This window comes from Triticum dicoccoides, chromosome 7B (genome assembly GCF_002162155.2).
Source record: "Triticum dicoccoides isolate Atlit2015 ecotype Zavitan chromosome 7B, WEW_v2.0, whole genome shotgun sequence".
Taxonomy (NCBI): Eukaryota; Viridiplantae; Streptophyta; class Magnoliopsida; order Poales; family Poaceae; genus Triticum; species Triticum dicoccoides.
This window is the reverse complement of record NC_041393.1, coordinates 49,370,322-49,377,325: the sequence shown is the minus strand read 5'-3', so window position 1 is coordinate 49,377,325 and position 7,004 is coordinate 49,370,322.

The following is a 7,004-nucleotide window of genomic DNA, read 5'->3' as shown; positions in this document are numbered from 1 at the left end:
CCTCGCGCCCCCTGGAGCCAGGCCCGCCGCCGCTGCCCTAACCGCGGCCGTCCACCACCACCCCCTGCCCCCGGAGCCAAGGTAAGCATTTTTTTGTTTTTTTCTACTGTTTTTCTTTGCTGTTTAGGTTTAATTAGGTTATTGATAGGTTTAGGTTAGTGGTTGGTTTAGGTTAGTGCTAGATTTAGGTTTAGATAATTAGAAGAAGAAGAAAGTTGAAAAAAAGAAGAAGAAGTAGAAGAAGAGGAAAAGGAAAAAAAGGAAGAAGAATAAGAAGAAAGTTGAAAAACAGAACAAGAAAGGAAGAAGGAGAAGAGGAGGAGGAGGAATGAGAAGAAAGAAAAAGGAGAACAAGAAAAGAAGAGAGGTGGAGAAGAAGAAGATGGAAAGGAAAAGGAAGAATGAATCATTGTTTAATTGTAGAGGCTGATGATCGGAAAGTTGACCTTTCTTAGGAGTAGCATCTTCAAATAAGTAACCCTTCATGTCTTCAAATAAAATAACAGAACAACATAACTCAGAACGGTAATATAACCAAGAAATCATACAAAACAATAAAACAGTGGAAACTACGGCAAGGTTTTGACATCAGTAAACCCACCCACATGATTGAAAAAAAACATAACTCTGCATATGCAAAGACAGAAGGCATAACAGAGAAAAAAATCATTATAAAGAAACTAGTTGCTGACATTAAGCTTGCACATTCAATAGGTCACACCTTTACTGCTGAGCCGGATATAGCGTTGGAACTCTGTTTTGGGGTCACTGCCATACTCCATGACATCATTAGGCTGATGGTTTTGAACCTGTAGAAAGCAATATAATTCATACAGACATAAAAAAAGGCTCAAACAGCACTCCAGAATTAATTGAACATGGGGAGGAAATTGGCAGGGCCAACCTTGGGTAAATCAGATATTGCATCTTCGGAAGTGCATTGGTGTAGTTGATTATCTTCTGCTTAAAATTTATGCTGCTATAATGTTGTATGATAATGTTGTAAGGGTACTAATTGGTCTCTTCTGCTGCTCATCAGAGATGGGGGGAAGCAGCCACCGCCGCTCTGCCTCACTGGAGTACGAGTTGGATGCTTTCGAGTTCTTCAGTATCATACTTGGGACTTCAGTATCAGCCACGAGGCAGGTATATAAAACAAGAGATCTCTCCTTCACCCATCTCATTATAATAACTCTGTTGTTTGCTACATCACTCCTTGTCCCAAATAGCAGAGGCTGCCTGACACTTTTATGAACATGCTGGGTGAAGATCCGCCAGATAATGTGAAGCTCCGACAGGCCGGCAGCGGGGTTCGCAGGCTGTGGGACGTGGAGTTGGTGATCGAGGAGGGCCACATGTACCTATGTCGTGGCTGGGAGAAGTTCTACAGTGCCTACGACCTGCGGACCGGGTACTTTCTTCTCTTCAGGTACGACGATGACGCCACAATGCTGATCGTGAAGGTTTTCAACACGACTATGTGTCGCATGCGCTACGCTGACGATGAACATGCTAGTGCGTTCTGCCTCTTCTTATTCCTCTACATTTGGCTTTGTCTCACATCGATTGTTAACGGTCATTGTTGCATTTGGACAGGCAATAGGAGCAGCAGCAGCGACACTGGCTACAGCCAAAGCAGCAGCGATTATGGCTGTAGCAAAAGCAACAGCGATTCTGGCTTTAGCGAAAGCAGCAGCGATTCTGGCAGCAGCAAAGACAACAAGAAGGATGATCTGGACTGGAGTGGGGGAGAAGAGGAGCAGAGTGGGGATGAGGAGCTGCAGGATGACGATGGGCATCAGGCTGAGGATGACCTAGCGCTGGTGGTGGCTGACCAAGGGCAAGAGATGGTGGTGGCTGACCATGGGCAAGAGATGGTGGTGGCTGAGGATGACCTAGCGATGGTCGTGCCCGTCCTGCCTGAAGGTGGCCTCGTGATGGTGGTGGTGCCTGACAATGACCACGCACCGGTGGTGGCGCCGGCGATCCCACAGCTGGGCGACATGACCACGCCAATTGTGGTAGAAGACTACATCCCACAGCTGCCTCCACCGCCTCGCCGCTCTTGGCGCATCAGGCTGAGGAAGGAGAAGGAGAAGAACAATGAGAACTGAACTATGTCAGGTATGTCAGATCTTCAAAATGATATATATATACTTAGTTACCTATGTTATCTCTAATATGCTTAGTTTCCTATAGGTTAGCTCCAAAATTACTTATGTTAGCACAAAATGATCAAGTTTACATAATAAGCTTATAGTCTTCTTCTTATTCTTCTTATTCTTCTTCTTTTCCAAAATGACATAGGTTAGCTTCATTTTACCTAAGTTGGCTCTAATATGCTAACTTAGAGAGCTTATATGCTTAGTTTCCTATAGGTTAGCTCTAAAAAAACTTATGTTAGCATAAAATGATCAAGTTTACATAATAAGCTTATAGTCTTCTTCTTATTCTTCTTCTTATTCTTCTTCTAATATTCTTCTAGTGTTCTTCTTCTTCTAGTATTCTTCTAGTCTTCTTCTTCTTCTTCTTCTCTTCTTCTTCTAACTTCTTGTTTATCATTTTGCAGATTTGATTTAATTCACGGAAGCTTGCATGGATGGAGTGCTTCTTTTCCATTTGTGTTTTTATTTTGTATCAATGTGAAACTTTTGTGAATTGATGGATAACGGTGTTGGATGAACAATGTGAAACTTTTGTAATATGTAACGATGGAACTATGTGTTGGCTATGTATGTATATATGATAAAACTTGTGTATTGGATATGATTGTTATATGGATGCTTGTTGTATATATATGTGTTGGATATCTCATATGTGAAATAGTGACCTGAGATTAAGAAAAAACAAAAAAATAATAAAAAAATTGTTACTAATAGCGCACTTCCATGTGGTGCGCCATTAGTATACCCGATACTAATGGCGCACCTGTGGGATACTAATGGTGCACCTGTGATGCACCATTAGTATACCAGATACTAATGGCGCACCCGTGGTGCGCCATTACTAAAATATACTAGTGGCGTGGTACTAATGGCGCACCTGTAGTGCGCCATTAGTAGCCAAAACAGGTGCGCCATTAGTAGGCCTTTTCCTAATAGTGAGAGACACTGCCAACTATTTTGGTGTTAACATTGAATAACACAAATACTCCATCCGTCCGAAAATACTTGTCACCAAAATGGATAAAAAGGGATGTATCTAGAACTAATATACATCTAGATACATCCCTTTTTATTCATTTTGATGACAAGTATTTCCGAACGGAGGGAGTACAACAGACGGCGTCCACAACTGCAATTGCGCCATTTGTAAGCAAGAACATCTCTGCGGAGCAAAGCTTAAATGTCAATACCATATGTCATAGGGCACAACTTAAATCACCTAGACTGAGGTGATACAAGATACTTCCATTTCACCCAAGAATCTGTGTCTCCTTTGGTTTGGAGGAACCTGTAGGAATTCGAGAGGATAGAATTTCTATAGAAAATTTTTAGAGCTCTTTGATTTGTAGGAATAGAATGCTATTTCTATTGTGGAATTCTTTCTACCCTTCACATTTCATAGGAAAAACACATTAGCCTAGACTCAATGGAAAATATATATCCTATGATGTGAACCAAATAGCATCTCCTTTCATATTCCTATTCATAGAATTTGAGATACATGTTATCCCATTTCCTATGACTTTCCTATTCCTCTGATTTTCCTACGCTATGAAATTGATGTGAACCAATTTTTATTATAGTATGACAGCACGTTTGGTTTTGACACTAAAATTTGGCTTGCCAATATTTAGGCAAGTCAAAAAATTGTCTAACAATTGATTGACTATACTCACCATGCCCACCTCTCAAAACTTGCCATTTTTTTGGCAAGTTTAGGAACTGTCAAGTGCTGGCATGCCAACATATTAGCTAACGAATTTTTGGCAGCCAACCAAGCATGGTCTAAATGGTACGAGTTGGTGAAAGGCAAACGGCCATCAAACCCAGCTACTCATGAATTAATTTTGAATGTTAATCCTCACTTAACAGAGTTAATTAATCCTCTGTTCAACAATAGTTTTCTTTTACATAGTGAAATACTCCCTCCACCAAAATTCTTGTCTTAGATTTGTCTAGATACGGATGTACCTAATACTAAAACGTGACTTGATACATCCGTATTTGAACAAATCTAAGACAAGAATTTTGGGACGGAGGGAGTATATAGCTTGTGCAGAATATGTTTGCACATGTTACATTACTAGTCAAAGCCTCAAAGGTAAAGCTGATTACGTATGGACGGACATGCAACTTGGGTAGAGATTAGCAAATGATAGAAAAAATAGTGCATTAACATACGGTTCTGCTAATGGACTTTAGTGAGCTCTATCTTGTTGTTTGACAGATTCTTCCTCATGCCCTCCAAAAGCTTAACCAATAGGTGGACATCATCATCACCATCTTGGTATACGATTTCTCTAAGCCTAAGGTTCTCGCACTTGAAATCCGCTAGGTCCTCAAAATATGAGTGGCGGCGTTCGATCAGCTCCTCTCTAGGTCCAAAATTCGAGACCTGTTGAACAACATCAAGGAATTAATATTACGGATTAAATTGAGTTAAGGTAATAGTTCATGAAAGAAGAAGTAGTAGCACCTTGCAGCAGCAGAAAGTGAGCTTCTGCAGGTTATGCGAGTTCCGAAGGTATTGCTGCAGCCCGAGGAAGTCATCGCTGATAAGACACTCGTCCAGGAACAAGGTTCTTAGGTTCTTGAAGTTGTATACAGGAAGATCCTCACAATCCGGATACAAACGCAGCTGTAACCGGCCCAGACAGTCATTTTATTATCTTTAAAAGGCTATAGATAAAGGAGATGGAAACAGCGTAAAAAGGGGATGCGAAGAGCAAGAGCAGCATACCATGACCACAAACTGCGACAACTGCAAGCTTGTCACATTAGACAGCGCGCCAATAATATTCAGTTCGAGCATAGTTGGGGTGAGGAATTCAGCGTAATGGTACCAGGGCTTCACGTCCTCGATCACGGGCAGATGAATTGCGTTTCTGCTCCGGTGCTCCCCCCGGGCTGAACGCGAGGGGGAGAAACACAAGGACGGGTGAGATCAGTCAAAAATGATTTGTGAAGAGGGGTATGATCGTATTTTTATGTCCGCGGAGAGCGCGCATACAGCCCTGTACAAGTCCGCACCGGCCCGATTACTTTTGTACACTGAGGGTATACATGTATTGTACGTTGGCGTATCGTTTTTCCTTGTCACGTGCGGCGGTCGTGGGCGTGGGCGGCGGCGGTCGTGGGCTAGCCACGCGGCCACACGGCGCACGAAAACTTCCAAAAACGTCACATCCTATAAAGAGGGAGGGGAACCACCACCGGCCGCATCGCCCCCACCATTTTCCCCCAAATCGGCTCACTCCCTCTCTCCTTGCCGCATCGTCTCCTCCTCATCTCCGTCGCCCCGCCACCGCACCTACTCGCTCAACCCCACCGCCTCCCTCTCTCCGGTGGGTTCTCTTAGGCTTCGATGGCGCAAGGTGGTGGCGCTGCCGCCGCTGCGCACGGAGTTGCGGTCGAGGCCGCGAACACCGCGGTAGATGCCGTCCAAGAAGTGGCCGCCGTCGGCGGTGCGGGAGATGTTGCACCCGCAGTCGCTGGATCGGTCGCTGCGGCGGCGGATCTGGTGGAGCAGGCACTAGTGCAGAACCGGCCTTTAGTGCCGGTTCGTAACGGCCTTTAGTGCCGGTTTGCCAACCAGCACTAAAGAGTGGGGACTAAAGGCCCCCCTTTAGTACCGGTTCGTCACGAACCGGCGCTAAAGTGACACCACGTGGCACGAGCCAGCCCCGTGTGTGTGTAGGACATTAGTACCGGTTGATAACACCAACCGGTACTAAATGTTTGGGTTTTTTTTTTGCTTTATTTCCCATTCCATTTTTTTGTTTGTTGGTATTTCACGATACTACAAATTGTACACGTTATGCATATATATAAATAGATTTTCTCGTACGTAGAACCGCACACACACACACACACAGATATATATATATATATATACATATATATATATATATATACATATATATGTATATATATGTATATATCATCGAATGTCTCACAACCAACACCATTAATTATTCACACACACACATGTATATACATATACAATTTCTCCTACATATGTTGCTTTGGTGCCTCCGGAGCACGATGACAAGTGGTGCATGGGGGCGGTAGCGGGTAATAGTATTCTCCTTTGGGATATATGACCTGGTCGAGCAAAAATCCGATTATTTCCTCTTGAAGTGCTAGTATGCGGTTCGATGGTAGGAGCTTATCCCGCACCTCTCTGATCTGTTAAGAAGGAGATCAATATGCATGTATGTTAGTTGTGTGACTAGATATCGATAATGGTGTGAATAGTGTTCTGACAAACGTACTCAGTCTTGTCTATCAGATCTGCTCCTTTCGGACGCCATCATGCGAATGTTCTCGCAAACGTAGAATGCACACATATTATTCCCCGGCGCCTGCTTCAGGGCCTTTACGAGAATGGAATTGAACCAGATAATGATTAATCAAGCATGATAATTAACTAATGATATTGAAACAAGAATTAAATAGATGGTAGCTAGCTAGTACTACTTAATTACTTACCTTTGGTCGATGCCAAAACAACTTTTGAGCCCAGTCGCCTGGAGTCACCTTGATGAACTTTGCCCATGCCCTGCCCGCCGGCAAAGAAAATTAATAAAGGGGTTATTAAATAGTTCATATTAGAAATGACGAACTAATAATAGGCCGAGATATATATAGTTAATAATGATTGAAATTACCTGCTGACTATCCCCTTCACGATGGTGAAGTCTTTATCTTCTTTAGTTAGTGAGTCCAGCAATTCAACTTTTCCTTCCTCAATTTTAATGTCTATCAAGACCAAGTGCCAACTGCATGCGCACACGTTTGCATGTCTTAATTAAGCGGACATGTGCATAAAATTAATTA